Source organism: Lepisma saccharinum, chromosome 26 (assembly GCF_977018435.1).
Source record: "Lepisma saccharinum chromosome 26, izLepSacc3.1, whole genome shotgun sequence".
In the NCBI taxonomy this organism is placed as follows: domain Eukaryota; kingdom Metazoa; phylum Arthropoda; class Insecta; order Zygentoma; family Lepismatidae; genus Lepisma; species Lepisma saccharinum.
In genome coordinates this window covers 48,701,283-48,722,121 of record NC_139254.1, presented here as the reverse complement: position 1 = coordinate 48,722,121, position 20,839 = coordinate 48,701,283, and the positions used below count along the sequence as shown (strand labels likewise).

At 36.5% G+C, this 20,839-nt stretch overlaps 1 protein-coding gene across 1 annotated transcript in view; it reads right to left on the bottom strand.

The window, feature by feature from the left end:
* LOC145979502 (alpha-tocopherol transfer protein-like) overlaps nt 1-19,874 on the bottom strand; it is a 90,184-nt gene extending 70,310 nt beyond the window's left edge. Inside the window, exon 1 of the mRNA XM_083112438.1 lies at nt 19,806-19,874. The gene's annotated coding sequence lies outside the window, so the exon portion shown is untranslated. The remainder of the gene's footprint in view (nt 1-19,805) is intronic.
* Nucleotides 19,875-20,839: the final 965 nt, after the last annotated feature.

Genomic DNA, 20,839 nt, shown 5'->3' with positions numbered 1-20,839 from the left:
ACAGTCATCAACATTGCCCCCACAACCATCTACATCTGGTCTGAAAAGGAAGCATGAAGCACCTGTTAATGCTGGACCTGCAAAGCAGCCACGCTATGCACCACCTATCCATAGCAGTTGTAATGGCCAATTAAGAGATTATCGGTTTGTATCAGAGACAAGATGTGGTATTGAGAATTTTTTGAACAGTGTAAATTCTGATATGCAGGCAATTCTAAATGCACAAAATGGCTCTTATAAGCTGTCCCTCAAATTGTTTACACAATATAAGAAGCCAAATGGCACAAAATTTACACAGCCCCACATAACAGAAACTGTACCTGTATATTCAAATACAAATTTAGACAAAATAATAAGCAGTTTGATGGATCAATTGAATATTAAACACTCTGAATTTGCAGCAAAAGAGTCTGGATGGAGCCTATGCGGATCTCCACACAAGTTATATGTTAATATTTCTGAATTCAGCCTATTACAAGGATCTACATATCTGCCATTACCTGCTAATATTAAAAACAAAAGAGCCGTGGTCAATATTGAAAATAATGATGAGAAATGCTTTTTGTGGTGTATTTTAGCTGCTTTGTTTCCAGTTTCAAGGAATCCTCAGAGAATAAATTATTACAAACAACATGAACATATTTTTAATGAAGCAATGAAGGGCTTAGAATGTCCAATGTCTGTTCAGAATATTGATAAATTTGAAAAAAAGGCCAGGGATATTAATGGTAAACAATTTATTTGTTCCACTGGTCGTGGCAATTGCTTGATAGCACCTCTCAGAATCAGTACATTTGATGATGATTCTGCTGTTCCAATTGATCTGCTCTTAATTGAAGGGGATGGCACATATCATTACACTCTGATACATAATCTTGAAGCTTTAGTAAGAAAGCAAATAGACAAATCCAATACAATATTCAAGTTGTGCAGAAGATGTTTAACTGTATTTGATGGTAAAAAAATAATAAAAGGGGTTTGTAAAGTGAATGCAGAAATTGCTAAAAACAAGTTAATTGAGCATCTGAAATACTGTGGCAACTATAAACCTGTTCATATGGTGATGCCAATGCCAAGTGAAAATGCCAAATTCAAAAAGTTTGAAGCCTGGTTGGAACACCCAGCATATATAGTCTGTGATTTTGAATCAAACCTCAAACCCCTTGCATTCTGCAGCCCAGATCCTGATGAATCTTCAATTACATCATACCAGTTACATGAACCTTCTAGTTTTTATTATGTTGTTGTACAGGATGGTGTTGTTAGTAAAGAATATTCATACATGGGAGCAGATGCCATCAAAAAATTTGCACATAGAATAGAAAATGAGTGCCATGACATAGCATCTAATATCTTATTAAAATCAAAACCTATGTTGCCTTTAACAGAGAAACAGATTGAAGATTTCAACAATGCAGAAAAATTCCCACTATGTGATTGTGAATTTTCAGATACAAAAATCAAGGTGAAACACCATTCTCATACAGATGGTAAATTCAAAATGGCCCTGTGTAATAGGTGTAATATTAAGATCCAGAGACCAAAATTTATCCCCATATTTTGCCATGGTGCATCCAATTATGATTTTCATCATTTGATCAGGTACGAGGGGTTTGACAAGCAGAATTTAAATATTTTAGCTGAAAATGATGAGAAATATATTGCTATTAGCAAAATAATTAAAGTTAATGGTGTTCCTATTCACATAAGATTTCTTGATTCCTACAGAATTTTATCTGCTAGCCTGGCTACACTGGCCACTCAATTATCTGATGATCAATTCAAAATCACATGTGCTTTGTTTCCAAATCAGGACCTGAAATTAATTAGGCGGAAGGGTGTATATCCATATGATTATGTTACAGATTTTTCTAAATTTGATGAGTGTGCTCTGCCACCACAAGAAAGAGTTTTACAGCAAAATCAGAGGATCTGGAATCACTGATGATGATTATCACCATGCCCAATTGATGTGGAACAATTTAAAATGCCAGACATTTGGTGATTATCACATGGCATATTTAAAACTTGATGTGACCCTCTTAGCTGATATATTGCAGGCATTCAGAAAATCTTCTATGCAAAATTATAGACTGGAACCAATATATTTTTACAGTGCCCCGGGCCTAGCATGGTCTGCAATGTTTTTAAATGCTAAAATGCATTTGGATCTGATCCAAGATCAAGATATGTATCTGTTTATGGAGCAATGTATAAGAGGGGGCATGGTGCAATGCTCTCAGAGATATGCCAGAGCAAATAACAAATATATGCCTGATTATGATCCAGCACTGAAATCAAATTATATATTGTATGTAGATGCCAATAGCCTATATGGTTATGCTATGATGGATAAACTGCCATATGCAGGGCTTGAATGGGTTGAAGATTTTAATATTGAGAATCTTAAGGATTTTGATGACAGTGACTATGGCCTCTTCTTAGAGGTTGATCTGACAATTCCTGATGATTTGCACAACACATTTTCTGATCTGCCCCCAATTCCCGAGGTTAAGTGCTCACCTGGCTCTAAACAGAAGAAATTGATGATGACACTGGAGCCAAAACAGGGCAATGTCATATATTACAAGAACCTCCAGTTCCTGATGCATCATGGTGTTCAAGTGACCAAACTTGGCAAAGTTTTGAGGTTCAGGCACTTAAAATGGTTGAAGCCTTATATTGATACAAACACAGAGCTTCGAACATCTGCAATGAGCCAATTTGATAAGGCCTTGTTTAAATTGATGGTCAATTCTGTGTATGGCAAAACTATTGAAAATGTCAGAAAACATACCGATGTTAAAATAATTACTGACCCCAGCCTGAGCAAAAAATTGGTTGCAAAGCCTAATTTCAATTATAGAAAAATTTATGATGAAAATATGGCACTTTTCAACATGAAAAAAACAAAGATTAAGTTTGATAAACCTATTTATGTAGGGGCTGTAATATTGGAATTGGCCAAATTACATATGTTAAAGCTCTATTATGATGTGTTGAAGCCTTTCTATCGTGATAATATAAAATTAATGTACATGGACACGGATAGTTTTATTCTTGATATTCAGACAGAAGATGTTTATCAAGATATGTCCCAGCCTGAATTGCTTGAATATTTTGATACCAGTGAACATACAAAGATTCAACCCCACAACAAAAAGGTGCCTGGCAAGTTAAAAGATGAGACACTTGGTGATGTTATTGTGGCATTTGCTGGGTTAAGAGCCAAGATGTACAGTTTTGAAACATGTAGTGGTGTTGTTGCCAAAAAAGCCAAGGGCATTGGCAGAGTGACTGTTGACAAAGAGCTTGAATTTGAGGATTACAAAAATTGCCTCAAATCATGTAGCACCATCAGAACATCAGAATCCAGAATTCAGAGTGTGGATCACTTATTGACTAGCAATATTGTAAGAAAAGTGGCTCTGGACCCACATGATGATAAGAGATGTATTTTATCATGTGGCATACATACTTTACCATGGGGTCATTTTGATTTGAAAAATGGAAATCAATGCCCAAACACAGAGCATGATTTGAAATAAATAAACATGCCTATGAACTTATTTGGGTTCAAAAAACGGGCTATTATGGAGCTGCCAACACCACAACCCTCTTCTGATATAATATCTAAACTGAGTGGTTTCTTAATTATTCATCTGAACAGCATACTTACAGATGTTGATGATGAAACAGGCAAAATATTGTACATATTTAACAATAATTTAAATCATTACCAATTACCTGTAGGTGGTCAATTACAATTTATTACAACCCCTGAGGGTGATGTCAAAATTTCAGTAGGGAGAAATATTTACAGAATTAAGCACTCAAACATGATTTCTGGCACTGTTTATACTGTTTCTGCTGGTGACTGCTTATATATTGAGGTCCCTGGATCCTATGACAAGCTTATACCCTTTTTTATAGAATTAAGAATTAGATACTCTATAATAAATAACCGCTAAAACAAAAATGCCTAATGATATATTTGGCCATACAAGACATGAAGATCACAGTGATGAGATTCTGATGCTTGATTTCAGAGTCAAGAAATTAAGAAGTGATTTACAAGCTTTACAAACCACACTCAATGCCAGTCTTCAATTAGAAATTACAAATTTGCAATCACAATGCATGGACCCTCTTCTTAAAATTGATTCTGAACTCAAATTGCTGCTTCAGAAATATACTGATTTGGCCACATTGGATAATTTTCAAAGTTTAGAAGAGGCTGTAGCAGCTCTTCAAGCCAAATTTAAGACCCAGGCTAACAACTCTAAGCAATTGAAACAACAATTGGAAGAGCAAATAAATAATGTCCAGGCACAGCTCCAAACAATTGTCAAAAGCATAAAATCACAAGAAGATTTTGATCTAGTGATTTCCACTCTAAAAGAACAGATTCAGTCACTCCAAATACCTAATCTGGACCCTCTGAACAATGCCATAGCCGAGGTTAAAGAAAAAATTGAGACACTTGAAAATTTTATGAACAACTTGCCATCTTCTGATGCTTTGAGTGCAATAACTCGGAGTGTTGCAAATATTAAGCTGCAACTTGAAACATATGAAGATTTTGGAAAAATTCAAAGTACCATAACCCATCTTGAAGGTACAATAGCAGCAGTGCAAAGTGATTTGACAAATGTACAAGAATCTCTAGAATCCCGTTTGCCTGGGATTGTAGATACTCTTGTTAGTGTCCAGCAACAAATCACAAAGCTTGAAAACCTCAACACTGAATCTGAACTATCTCATTTTCATCACTTGATAGATGATATCCAAACAAAACTTGAAATTTTACAACAATCAACACCCTCTCAGGCAGATATAGCCCTGCTCCAAAATGCTATGCAAAATGTGGCTGATGCTTCTGAATTAAACAATGTGAAATTGTCACTTGAATTTTTGCAAAATACTGTATCAAATCTGCCTACATCACAGGAACTTAAAAATATTAAGAGGGCAGTGAATCGCATATTGAAATCAGAAGATATCAGGAATATCCAGACAGAGATCAAACAACTCACTCAGACAGTGGCCACTCTACCAACAAATCAACATATTAATGAACTGCATGCCCTGTTTGAGGATATCAGAAGACAGGTCCATGATCTTACTGCTCAAAATTCAAAATTGGCAGTTGTTGAAAATTTGCAGCAAATTGTTGCTAATATCAAGCAACAGCTAGGGACCATGGAATCCAATCAAGCAAATGCTCTGTCTGTTTTTGCCACCCAGCTACAAGAGATTGTGCAACAATACAAGAAACTTGTTGTGGACATAAAAATCAAGCCAGGCCATGATGATGTTGTTAGGACCATCAATGAGCACCTTGAATCTGCAACAAGCAGATTGCTTACAGCAGAAAAAGAAATAACAGGCATAATTGAAAATCCTAAACATACAGTAATTCTTGAATTGTACAGCATCCCCAACAAAGAATATGATTCACCATTTACACCAGGTGGCAAAATATATATGCTGTCCCCTGCACAATTTTATTACCAGTTTTTTGTTGGGGGCACATTGAGACCAATCAAGATCAAATATTGGCTTCAACCACAGGCACACCACTACCCTACCTTATCAATAACAAATGCTGATAACAAAGTGAAAATCACCAGTGTAGAGTTAGAAGATTTTACAGATCCCAATGCATTAGAAACAGCATATGTTGAAGATGATGGCTCTCTGGAATTTAAAATACAAATAGGGGACAAATTATATTTAGAAAATCCTGTAGTATCAGCTGCTGAACACCCTATAGTTGCAATATTCTTGTTTACATATTATGTCTAGACAATTATTGTTGATGAATTACACAGACAAGCCAGACATAATTGTAAGAGACTCCCAGTAGTCACAAAATGCATAGATGATTTATGGCAGAGCGACTTGATTGAGATGGCAAGTGGACAGTTGAAAAACTTGGACAAAATCAACAAGGGCTACAAGTATCTACTCACTGTAATAGACACATTTTCAAAATTTGCCTGGGCTGTGCCACTCAAATCCAAGACTGGAAAATGTGTTACAGAAGCTATCAGGACAATCATCAATCAGAGTGGAAGATCACCGCGCTATTTGCAAACAGATAATGGCAAAGAATTTTATAATTCAGTGTTTCAACAATTTATTAAAAGCCAGGCAATACAACATTACTCGAGTTACAGTGATCTCAAGGCCTCAATTGTAGAGAGATTCAAAAAAACCCTAAAAAATCTTATGTATAAACAATTTACACTTCAAGGTAATTATAAATGGATTAATATTCTTCCAGAACTTCTACATAAATATAACAACTCGGTCCATTCCACAATCAACATGAAACCCTCTGAAGTAACTTCATCTGATGAGCAAAAATTGATCAGGACTGTTTATTATCCTAAATATCAGCCAACAACAAGAAAGGCCAAATACAAGGTGGGTGATCAAGTAAGAATCAGCAAATATAAGCACTTATTCAAAAGAGGCTTTACAAGAAACTGGAGCACTGAATTATATACAGTGGTTCAAGTTAAACCTGGGACCCTTAACACATATATAATAAAGGATCACCGAGGAGAAATTCTCAAAGGCCGATTCTATGAAGAAGAGCTCAGCAAAACTAAACAGCCTGACAAATATCTCATAGAAAAAATCATCCGCAGAAAAGGCAACAAGTTACTTGTCAAATGGCTAGGACTCCCAGAACACAGCTTGATCGATGCAAACAAAATAATAATATGAACACCTGGGATGTTATAAAAAGGCTGCCAGAACCTGAACAGCAGAATAAGAGAAATGGGAAGTTGCTGCCTGATAATATTAGGTGTCTTATTGTTGGGCCATCTTCTTGTGGTAAAACTACACTAATGGTTGATAATTTTTTATTGGCACCCAACTGGTTAGACTGGAAAAACAGGCACTTGTATATCTTCTCTAAGAGCTTGGAACAATTAAAATATCAGCAGCTGATGAAGCTATATGATGGATTGGATATAGCCACTTTTGAACCAGATGTTAAGCCACTTCATGAATGTCTCGATAATTCTGTTGTTGTGTTTGATGACATTATACTGGATAATCAAAACAAGGTTAGAAATTTCTTTACACAGGGCCGACACAAAAAAATTGATTGCTTCTACCTGGCACAGACTTTTTCAAAAATACCCAAGCAGCTGATCCGAGACAACAGCAATTTTATATGTGTGTTTCATCAGGATCATACCAACCTCAAACACATACATGATGAATATGTAGGTGGGGACTTGAGCTACAATGATTTTTCCAAGTTTTGCAGCAGGTGCTGGAACCAGGACAGTTATGGGTTTGTCACAATTGATATGACAAGAACACCCAATAGTGGCAAATACAGAAATAAAATCAACAATTTTCTAGACATTGAAACATATATAAATAAACATGAAAAGGCCAATCATTGATGATCTTAAATTAAGAGATTATCTTGTAAAAAGATTTAAGGGATGGAAATCAGAGAACCGAGGAATTTATGAAAAACACAAACAAACAGAACAGCCTATAATTGATGCTATTGGTGAATTAGGTAAAAATATCAAAACTGTTACAGAGCAAAATCAAAATTTGATCACAGAGCTTGTACCTGTAGCTGCAAGGAACATATTAGATTATCCATTCACCCCACTTTCCAGTATTCATACACCTAGTCCTATTGCTCCTAGAAGAATTGAAGCTACTCAGGATCCTATTGAATTGGATCTTCTTGTTCAAAAATATTTAAAAACACCTAAAGACAATAAAGATGAGGTGTTTGGCTTATATGCTGACACAGAGCTTGATGGTAGCATCATACATAGAATTGGCCACTTCAGAGTAACATTTATGGGAGATGATCTGATTGTATATTCAGAATCTCGTCTTGGAGAAAAAGGTGCTTTTGTTAAGTACCCCGGCACACCTGGATTGTGGGAACTGATGACTAGGAAAAGGCCTGGCAGCTATACAGATCAAGATTATGAATATTACAAAGAAATATTAATAAAATCAGATGCTCTATACCAGAACAATGATCCAACACAAAAAAGAGTCAAGTCTAGCAGTGGGGCAAAATACAATAATTTAATCAAGCCCATATGGTCACAGATCAAGACTGGCAGTGGAATCAAACAATACAACACCCTGCCTAAAGAATTTGTGTGGGTAGATGATGTCAGGAAACTTGTAGATAGGTTATTGGTGATAGCTGGGGAGGAAAATGCTGGCAACCACAATTTTTACAATGAAAAGGTTGGAATTATGGACATGATAAGCACCAAATTGTCTAATTTTATAGTGAATGACACTAAGGGGATTGGATATCTTATAAAAATTATTAATACTCTAACCCCCAAATTTTGGAATATTTCCGAGGTTCGGGGCTTGGTTAATGACATTATAAACAAGCTGCCATTTGAACTACATATTCCAGGCTATCAGTATTGTGGTCCAGGCACAAAATTGGACCATAGATTAAACAGAGGTGATCCTGGTGTTAATCCCCTAGATGCTGCTTGTAGAGACCATGACATAGCATACAACACACATTCTGATCTTGACAAGATACATGTTGCAGACAAGAAATTAGAAGAGGCTGCATTTGGTAGATTTGTAAGCAAAGATGCTTCTTTGAGTGAAAAAATAGCAGCATTGGGAACCACCATAGCTATGAGCACCAAACAAAAACTGGGGTGGGGGTTGTAAATATGTATATAATAAACCTACAATGAAGGCCAAGGGTGTTATGTATCAAGTACCTTATGCAGGTCTCAAATCTCTTAAAACTATTGACAGTCTCTTAACCAAAAAACAGCGCAAGAAAAAAAATTCTTGTATTGCAAAGGGGCATGGTATGAAATTGTTGCTTAGCACCCCCCAATTAAAAAAATTACAGCAATCAAGAAAAAAATCACATGTGGGGGGATTCATATTTACCATCCCTGCCATCTTAGCTGCTCTCGGGGCTGTTGGGAGCTTGGCTGGGGGTTCAGCCGCCATAGCAAAAACAGTAATAGATGCCAAGAAAAATAGGGCAGAATTAGATGAGCAGAGGCGCCATAACCTGGCCATTGAGAAACAAGGCAAAGGTGTTAAGAGAGCCATGAATAAGTTTAAAAAAAACAAGAGCCGCTTACAAACCAAGATATTGAAGCTTTAATCAAGCCACTGGGCATCAAACATTTTAGAGGTGTGTACATGTCTGATTCTTTACCAGAACAACCACTCAACAAAGAGTGTGGCATTGTTAATTTGGATAAGTACAAAAATCAGGGCACTCACTGGATTTGTTATCTTAAATATTTAAAAAATGAGGCATTTGTGTTTGATTCATTTGGAGGTGTTCCACCTGAAAATTTAATAAAATATCTAAATTCAGCTAATCTTTATTACAATAATGCCCGTGTTCAAAATTTCAAAGATGTTAATTGTGGACATTTGTGTTTATCTGTTCTTAGATATATGTCTCAAATAAATAAACCATCAATTGAACATTTTCAAAAAGCCCTGTGGTATTTAAAACATCATGGGGGTATTCCATCTCACCAGCCAAAATTCAATATTGAAACTCAAATTGCATGATGACATAGTGTATCCCAAAACAATAGCTCTCAGAGCATTTTACGGCATGTACTTGATCCCTAATATTACACACCACAACAACAAAATTGCAGTTGGGGATGAAAAAATTGTCATTACTCCAGGGCAGTATAATCTGTCCACTCTAAATGCTCAATTACCCAGAGGTATAGTATTAACTCAAAATTCTGTCACTCACAGAGTAGAGATTGTATCTGCTACAGAAACAGTGGATTTGGGTACTATAGGAGAGCTGTTATGATTTGAGAACAACACAAAACTTGAACCAGGCATCAAACACACTGCTATTAATATACCTAAATTCTTAGCCATAGAGACTCTGAATATTCACTGTAATGTGGCTGAGGGTATGATCACCAAATCAAATGGCATAGGCACTCATAAACAAACTGGCATCATTGCAACATTCAAACCTTATTCTGAATTTATGGAGCCCATCATCTACAATCCATCCCCAACATTATATTTTCCTGTGTGTCATAATAGAATAGATTATATTGAATTGATGGTCACTAATGAAAAAGAAGAATTAGTTGATTTTGCTGGAGCCACAACAACTGCTATCATAGAGATTAATATTTAAATAAAAATACATACAAGAAAAAAATGGAAAATATTGAGAGTTATGAGCTACAATCATTCCCCCCAAACAGGAGGACATTTGCAAATTTAAATCAACCCAACACAGAGATTGAGGTTGATCTTGATGTGGGGGATGGCTTTATACACCCCACAGAGCAGATCTATACATCAAATTTGATGTTGTAAAGCTCGATGGTACAGATTATCCGGGAAATTCAAATATAAGACTTGTAGACAATTTTGTGCCACATCTATTCTCTGAAATTGAGATCAGAAAGCATGGTGTTGTTATAAACAGAGTAGATTATCCCGGCATTACCTCCACAGCTTTGGCCACATTAAAATTATCCAAAACCGAGGCTTCTTACTACAAAATAGGTGGATTCGAGGCTGGTGATAAGATATTATCTAAAAACCACACAGTGCTGTTCCCGATGCGCCTGTTGCCAGGATTCTTTTCAGATTACAAAGACATTATGTGGAAGGGTGGTTTAAGAATAACATTTAGAAGAGCTACCAATGATAACAATGCTTTGATGAGGTACAGTACATTAAACTCTACAGGGGAAGCTCTGCCTAATACCCTACCTGATGAGGGCAAGTGCATTATTCAGACTATGGAGCTAAGAATTCCAGTTGTTGAATATGAGGCCAGTTATGCTCTTAAATACAAAGCTGATATAATAAAAAATCCATAGGTTTCTTTACAATTTTATACATATCAATGTGTACAGAAGCCTGCAACTGGTACATATTATGAGTTTGATGCTACAAATTCATTCTCCAGCATACAATATGACATGCCGGATTTTGTAGTGGTACTGTTTCAGACTGGAAGACACAATAATCAGGAAAAAAAATTCAAGTAAATTTGATAACTGCAACATCAAGAACATATATCTTAAAAATGGCAGAAATGAGGTCTTTCCTAGAGAAAATTACAATTTAGACATGTCCAAGGATGATTTCCTCAAATTATATGAGGCATTTTCGGCATTCAAACGGGTCACTACTGTCAATACTGACATGTATTACACACCAGATGAATTCAAAGCACAGAGACCCATGTTTGTCATCAACACTTCAAAAAGAAAACAAGTTGTGGTTAATGACAGGACAAACATTAAAATTATCTGTGAATTCCATGAGGCATTACCTGATGACACCATATGTAGTGTTATTCTCATAGGTGAAAAATCATATGTTTATGATGTAAGAAATGAGAGAGTCACGGAGCAATTCTAGAAGATATTTGCTGTATTATCCTGTTGTACAACACACAAACCTCAACTGTATATCAGCTAGCAGTGAATATCTTATGTGTGGGCATATTATTTTGTTGTATGTATTTCAATCTTACACATTTTATCAGGACTCAAACCTAGAGCTCCTGATTACAAGGTAGCAATATTAACACTTCTCCATATGGAATATATCCACATTTTACTGGGTTCTGAGACCCTAATACAGACAAAATTGGATTTTGAACTGTCATAATATTCTCTAAGTCTTGCCTATGCTCGTATTATCAGAATAAGAATTGGTTTCAGCATGAAAGGCAGTTCATTGATACTGTGTCAGAAAATTTGTATCTTTATCTCAATAATCTTTGTTACACTTTCCCCTGTCGCACAGAAAAATTAATGGCCTCTTCTAGCTGTGTAGATTATATCTCTTGCGTGCCGGCAAGGCATGCAAACAAAACATTAGTTTTTTGATAGATTAATATCAATTCATGCAAGCAATTAATTATGCTTGCCCGCTCTTCTCATATTGTATTGAGCGGGGGGTTATAAAACATGAGAAAATAAGGAAACTGAGAAATTCAGTTTTTGTACAATATAAAATAATTTTGCTCTTTTTATGCTGTTGTATAACACTTTTTACCAGGTTTTAGATCTGGGGGCTATCAGTTGTATATCAACTAGCAGTAATTATTCTCAAAATCTCACGTGTGGAGATATTATTTTGCAACATGTATTTCAATCTTTCACATTTTATCAGGACTCAAACCCGAGCCCCTTGTTTACAAGGCAACAATATTAACATTTTGCAATCAGGAGAGGCTTCATATTTTATGAGGACTCAAACCGAGCCTCTTGTTTACAAGGCAACAATATTAACATTTTGCCATCAAGGGAGGCTTCACATTTTATGAGGACTCAAACCCGAGCCTCTTGTTTACAAGGCAATAAAATCCATGGGGCTATGCACCACACTCTACTGGGTCTCAGAACCCAATAGCTATGAGCTTTATATCAATTCAAGATTCCTGGGATTTTGACAGAAAAACACACTATAAACAATAAGATGATATGGGAACTTGGGATAGTCTTAAGTATAGGCAAATCTGTCTGAGAGGCTTCTCCTTTTCTACACTAGAATTCAAAATTCTTAAAAATTCAGAGCATATCACACCTGAAGAATTGGGGTATAAGCCCCTCTTGCCATTGTTTTAAGTATGGGCAAATCAGATTGTTCAATCAAATAGCCTCTCCTTTTCTACACTTGTAAGTGGTGCTCATCCTATATACTTTCCTACTACTCATAAAACAATGTTAATCCAAATTTATTATTATTAGTATTATATATAAATGAAATTGAGAGACTTTGCTACTCGATATGAGTAAATATCCAACACAACTACTCTCCATTATTTTACTTACATTTTAAAGAGTTAGTGTACTGAAATTCATTCATAGTTATTGATATGAACTTTTACACATTCGCTTCAAAACAAGGATTTACAATTTATATAGAAAACTATAACTTTTGGAGGCTGTGGATCCATTTATTCTATGTATTAAATGGAAAAAATATAACTTGGTTCCTCTATTTTATGCTAAATGGTTTTCGATCTAATCTTTAATCCTACCAAGGAAGTATGGGGGATTACGTGCCTGGAAATAGACGTGTGCAAAATTGAGACGAATTGGTATGCAAGACTTTTGATCTTGTTCAATTATATTGATAAACTATAAGATTGTGGCAAAACAAATAATATATGGTAGCATAAATCGTGCACAAATTTTGTTAATGTAATCTTGACAGGCTTATTTAAGCACGTCCTACATTCGAATATCATCTAATCTACTCTGTCGAAGTATATGCATGATTATGTAACTTTTAGTTAAGATTATACTTGAATGTTTTGAAGTGAAAACTCAATGTCATGCTCCGTATTCAGTTACTGTTGAGTTTCGGGTTCTTCCTGTTCTTCGGTGATCCAGGAAATGGAGTAAAGAATACGACAGGAGTTCGAACACAAACAAAAGTGTATAATTCACGAACAAGATAAGAGAATTAATTTAACAACTTACATTATGGCATAAATACAAGAAGTCTCGTCACGAAGGATGGCTTTAACTGTGAGGCATACATGACAGAAACCTTAACACAGACTGATGAGAAACAACACTTAATAACCAGGTCTGGCGTTCACTGCTGATGCAGATCAAGTCCGGCGTATAAGTTCAATCGGTATACGACAGTTACCATGCTCTAGATTCACGAGAATGAGTTCAAATATCAGATTCTGAAAAATTACAAGAAATTAACAAAACCTAATACTTATGGACAATTGACTTTTGTTATATTTAGAATTTCATTCCTATGTTGATCAAAGTTTCCTTGTAGGAACTGTTTATACTGAGGGGTTTGTTTCACGATTTATAAAATATATAAAAATGTATATTGTCTGTCTTGATTTGTTTGTAAACCTTTTCTATGTGTTGAATTGTACCATGATTCTTGTTGCAATTGTTGATTTGTATGAGCAAACGTATTGTATACGTATGTTGATGTGTACCGGCAATTATGTGATCATTTAAATAACCAAATTTTGTTGTATGTATTGCTCTGTATGAGCAAATAATTGCCACACAGAATTTTTTGTAACCTATTATACCTCATACAAACCACATCTATTCATAAAAAAGTCAGGATTTGCAAGTGTCGAAGTTAATGTTTTTGACCACGCACATTGTCTAATACTACGTTCAAAAAGAACCAGGAATTTGTGAAAAAAACACAAAATACGTGATTAATCATCAACATCTATTTTGTCGCCTTCAAAATAGGCCCTGTCAGATGCAACACACATATGCCAACGCTTAACCCAGTCTTCAAAAACACTTTTCAAAGGCAATAGACGGTATCGCCCTGAGTTCCTTCTGCGAATTTCCTTTAATGGATTCAATTGATTCTAACGCCTTCCCCGAAGTGGTAACTTGAGTCGCGGAAAGAGAAAACAATAACACGGAGTCATATGTGGAGAATATGGTCCTTGGGGGAGGACATGTGTTGAGTTTTTGGCCAAAAACTAGCGAACAAGAGTCGACGTGTGCGACAACGAATTATCGTGGTGCAAGATCCAAGAATTGTTTTTCTATAACTCTGGTCTTTTCCGGGGAACATTCTCACGCAAACGCCTCATAACTTCACATAAAACTCTTTATTCACAGTTTGTCCCGCTTGAAGGAATTCTGAGATCACAAGACCAAGATAATGAAAGAAAACAATGAGCATGACCTTAATTTTTAAGCGACTTTGGCGTGTTTTTTTTTTTGATTTTGGTTCATTTTCTAAGCGTCATTCCGAAGATTGTTGACCTGTTTGCATGTCATACTCATACATCCATACCCGACTCTGTGGCCGAGTGGTTAGCACATCGCGCTGTGACGCCAAGGGCCCCGGGTTCGAATCCCGCTCGAGCTTGGTTGTTTGTGAATGTCCATTGATCAATTTCATCACTCATCCCCATCTTCGCAAATTAGCCAAGAGGCACAAAACGCGAAGTAATATAAACTAAATCAATCAATCAATCAAATCAATCATACATCCATGTATCATCGCCAGTTTCATGAAGGTTGAGTCACTAGAGGCTCGCGAAATCATGTCTTCAGCAACATCCCTGCGATGTGCTTTTTGCAGGAAATTCAGCTCGTTCGGAACAAGACGTGCCGCGACGCGTTTCATGCGTAACACATCAGTCAAAATGTTGTGAACGGACATGTGTGATATGCCAAGCTGACGAACCACCTCTCACACACTCACACGCCGGTTTTGAAGCACAATTGCCATGATTTTTTCGACGTTTTCGTAGTCGACGTGGAATGTCGACCAAAACGGGGCAAATCAGCAACATCTTCTCTGCCTTCTTTGATAGCCGTGTGCCATGCATACGCTTGTGTATTCGACAGACACGAATCACCAAATCCATTTTGTATCATTTTCAAAGATTCAGCACACGACAGTCCGTTGACAACACAAAATTTCAAACAAATTCTTTGCTCGATATTTGTCTGCATTCTGCAAATCGCAGGACACTCGTCAACACAACTAACGTAAACAGTTGCTGTGCACAAACTGATAGATAGATTACTCTACCCCTCTGCGTGGTAAAACAGTACAGTGCTGCCATTCTACGGACAAAACGAATTCTCGATACCTTAAATGTGGGACTTTTACCAGCCAAATTCCGGGTACTTTTTTTTTACACAGTCCGACAATTAAATAATGAGACTGATTTTATATTGTCCCACGTGTGCATTCTATCTGTGAAGTAATGCGTTCATTATGTAGTGTGCTACATAATCCACAACCTGACAACACCTCATGAACTTGTGATGGGCACGCTGGGAATTAAGCCACCATGTCGTGAAGAAGGTGCAATGGTGCCGTCACGTAATAGCTATGGAGCAACGAGTGAACATCAAGTTTCATGAAAAACATTCTGAAAACTGCTTGCGCGAATAAACATTTCTTGAATTATATTGCTGTGGAGGACAAAACAGAGCATTGTCACTACTGTTCTTGTACGAACCGACAAATCGCTGAATGGAAGTCACTAAATTTACCAAGAGGTAAGAGAATGCAGTTCCGAAAGCCAAAGGTGAAGACAATGTTTCTTTTTATCGACAGCAAACGCATTATTCATCATGTAATTGTTCCAGAGGGTGAAAGTGTAATTGGTTGTTACTATCGTAGTGCTCTGAATGATTATGGAAGAGAACTGACCGTATCAGACTTCAGTATCCTGAACCGGGCAGGGCAGTTGGTTCCTGCTCCACGATAATGCACGGTCCCACCGAGCAGTGGTAGTCAATGTATTCCTAGTCCAAAAACAAGTGAGAGTGTTGAATCATCGTCTCTACTCCCCCTGTGATTATTTTCTGTTCCCGAAAGTGAACCTGCTGCAGTTTTGATGAACACAGTACCATCCAACAGGTTGTGACGTCCAATCTTCAAGTCATACCATATGGAGACTTGTAGATGTCGTATCGATCATTGGCGAACCGTGCCAATTGCTGTGTTGATGTAGGAGGGATGTACTTTGAGTACTAAACAGGAAATGTTCAATTATTTTGTTTCGTTTTCATCTGATAACGACTGTCTCATTACTTAATTGTCGGACTGTGTTATAGTTTGAAAGAAATTACGATCTAGAAATTTGTGCAGCTTTCAGCATTATCTTACCGTCCATTTTTAAGAGCGCTAGTGAGGCATGTCCATAGCCATGAATCTACATTGGAAAACTACCACGTGCGAATTGGATTGTTTATGTGAAGTTCATAGTTTTTAAAGGCTTTAAGATATAATAATAATTGTCCTTCTTAATATGCGGTGACGAGGCAATAAAAATGCATGCCAAATTGAACTTCCATTTACAAAAACTTAAAGTTTATAATGTCAAACCCCGTAGCATAGTAGTTAGGACAGCGAGCTACGACGCCAGCGGTCAAGGGTTCGAATCTCAGCCTGGGCATGGGTGTGATTGTGAGTGTTTCATTCATCAATTTCATCATATCATCACTATTCCTTATCTTCGCGACTAGCCAGAAGCGACAGAAAAGCGGAGTAAAATAAACTAAATCAATCAATAAATTTAGCTCCCTAATGCTTGTCATGGGCCTGGGAGATCCGGTACAGTAAAGCAATTGTTATAAACCCTCTACATTTGACAATAGACGGTTCCTTTTATCTGACACCTAAGAAAGAACGCTTTGTATTTATTTCGTGGAATTAATTGTTCTTTACATAATATTTCTCGTATATTGTTTTTTACATATACTCCGGAAGGCTTGGGAGGCCCGTAATTATTGTGTTAAAGAAAATCAATTGTTACAATAGTGTTTTATTCAGTTTGCAATGACGACATAGGCTATCCTGTTGAGGATAATAGTGCAAAAACATTGGACGAAAGTGCAATACGTGTATCTACTTCCCTTTGAACCTGATACCGGAAGAGCGTCCTCAGATTAAAAAGTAAAGAATGGAAGAATGCAAGCATTCAGCTGACGCTATAGCTTTTGTCTAGTCTTACGGCGGGTGACCCATGAATTACGACGTTGCGCTGGATTGGTCGCTTCCCCGCTCCCCACTTCCCTTGCCAGCATGTAGACTGCCCGCCGTAAGACTAGACAAGATCTACAAAGCAAGTGTTCCCAAAGTTACACATACAAGAAGACGTGCTGATAAGGAAGTTGTTCTTGATAGATTAGTGTCGAAATCTGGAATCAAGTGGTTTGCAGATCCACCTCCAAAGACGCAAATACTACCAGGACTTGAATTAGATTCACAGGCGGTCAAACTCTTGGTGCGTGTACTCCTATAGTAAAGAGTTGGTTTTCGTTGTTGATATCACCAGAAATAATGCAATAAATTATGATTTGCTCCAACAGGGGACGGAAGGAAAATATCAGCAGAGAGAAAAAAAATTGGGTTGATATCTTCAAGGAAGAACTTGAAGCTTTTATTGACGCTGAAAAAGCGAGTGAGTGTTGTAGATGCCGATATGAAAATATATAAAGAAATGCAATTCTTCATCGACAGAATAATTATGACGCTATGGGGCTGATAAAATTATGGATTTAAACAAGAACTTATCAAACTCTATGCAGTATTTCAACGCCATTAGGGTAAATAATTATGACAATCTATAATTTATGAAAATCATATGTTTTTTTAGAAATTAGCTTATTTGCGACACCTCCACAGAGAAAAAGAAATTAAAGGATATAATTGCACTACAAAGGGGGAGGGGTGCTAAGTAAATACAAATTCAACTAATCAGCGGCCCTTCCTGTTTAAATACCTTTATACCGAGAAAACTGAAACAATTACGTGTACCCGCACTAGGGAGAGAACTTGAGTGCCACGAATCGGCACCTTGAGGGGGATCTTGAAATTACTGGAAAAAATATGAAGAAAGTTGTTTAACAAAGGGGAAACTGGAAGAAAAATAACAACTAGGGAAATAAGAAAAAAATAATAGTAAAAATGAAATAATGTTATCATTAATACACTTCTTCACTTTTTGGGATTGTAAGACTATTAAAATAGAACGTGGGTAATAAATTAGCATTGGTGAGAAGAAGTGTTAAAACTGAATAAGGTATAACTCCTGTGATTTACCAATGAAGGTGTAAACGAGGGTGGAGAGGTAGGGCTCCACATATTCTCAATCTCAACCAAACCGGAAGTGTCGTGTCTCTTTACCTCCCCCCCAGAACCGCGGTGGTTAAAGTCTTCCGGAATGTGGTACTCATGAAATCGCCTTCGCCATGGCCGCGATCGATAATGTACGGAGCCCTATCTCTCCGCCTCCTATGCACCTCATATGAAAGACTGGGGTGAGATCCAGAGCAGTTTAAGTATTGGCACTCTTTAACCCCAATATAATGATCTAATGAGGAGACACGACACTTAACTTGAAACAAGAAAGCGGAACATAAAATAGGCATTAATAATAAAAGGCTGGTAAATAGGAATAGTACAGAACATAAAATAGAAATGCACAGTGATAAACTATGAATACAAACAAAAACATCAAAACATATAATAAAAATATGCGGTAATATAATGTAAGTACAAACCAAAATAATGGAACATAAATTAGACATGTGTACTAACAAAAATCACGAAAATCACATAAACTACAGTAAAACCTCAGTAATCCGGACTAATGGGGGGAAATAAGTTGACCGGTTTAACGAAAGTCCTGATTAACTGAAATAACCTAAAAGTACAGTAGAAACTGCATTAAAACTCCGTTTATAGCAACAAAACACGTATATTATGGTGTATTTAAAGGGCATAGGCCTAAATACACTATACAGTACAGTACAAAGTCTGAGGGAAACAGAATTTCATCAGTGGTTGAATGCCTTTTCTTTGGGAAGTTCTATTATTGACTTCTAGCCATATTTAAAAACTTCATTCTGTGTTTTTTTGGGCCTTTTGCCTGTCCGGATTAAGCGAAGTCCGGCTTATCGGGGTGCGGACTAACGAGGTTTTACTGTAGTAATAATATATGATTACAAACAAAAGCATGAAACATAAAATACTAATACGATGTGAGTAAAAACAAAAACATTGAATAAAAAAATAAATATGAATTAATAAAATATGAGTACAAACAAATCAACGAAACATAAAAATGTGTGCAAGAAAATAATAAGTGCAATCAAAATTCAGGGAACATAAACTATTTATAAAATATCAGTAGAAAGAAAACACGAAACATAAAATAGAAATGTTCACCAATAAAATACGAGTACAAATAAATATCACAGAACATGAAATATTAATGTGTGGTACTAAACGTGAGTAAAACTGACCTAGTTAAATCCACTGAACGAGGTACCTATCACCACTACAATCAATCAGCGTGTGGTTTTCTGTTTGTGTGCTTACGGCTGTTTTTCTTTATGCAAGAGATAAGATCGATTGCGTATCTTTGTAACAGATACATTTATTTAGCGCCGAGGAGGGCTTATCGTGTTTGCCGCGATTATCTGCTAATGTTCTCATAGTAACAATTATCTCCGGCTTTCACATGTCCAGGCTTTCACATGCAATTCAAGGGCGTAGTCAAAATAACAGTGGATCAATAGCGCTCAGGAATTCTTAGACACCATGAACAGTTTATGATCAGAAGCTGATCACCTATACTCCGTCCCGGGTATATCTATTGATTTATTTCCCTTCAATGGACACAAGTCTTAAATTACAGAAGGTAGTATTATAATGTTACATTTACATTTACAACGTGTACACATATACACACACACTCCCTCAAGATATCTCTTCGTTTACACACACACATACATAAACATAGACGTGTAATACATAACACACATATATATACATACATACATACACACACATACATATATATATATCTTGGTGACAGAACAGGGTTTACCACTTAACTTTAACAAAAAAACATTTTCAAATATTTACTCATGTATGTCACCTAAATCACCCAAAACACGTACCACAAACACTGATACAATGTGACAAATACAATCCTCATAATAAATCCATATAATGAATCCGTTTAGGAATTATACCCCTTTAACATGTTCATAAATTTGGCCTGTGTCATACCGAAATCTAGATACATCAAATCGTTTGAGATCTTGTTATATTCAAGGGTCATTTTTTGTAGTGTGGAACTCATATATTTCTGTTCTCGGAATTATGTATGAGAGTAAACGTCTATTACGTAAATGACCCTGTCTCACGTTAAACCATATTATTTCTAGTATGGTACTACTATGGCCGCGTAGGCTCAGTCGGTAACGCGTCTGACTACCAAGGTCCCGGGTTTGATCCCCGGCCGGTTCAAATCCGGAAACTTTTCTAACGT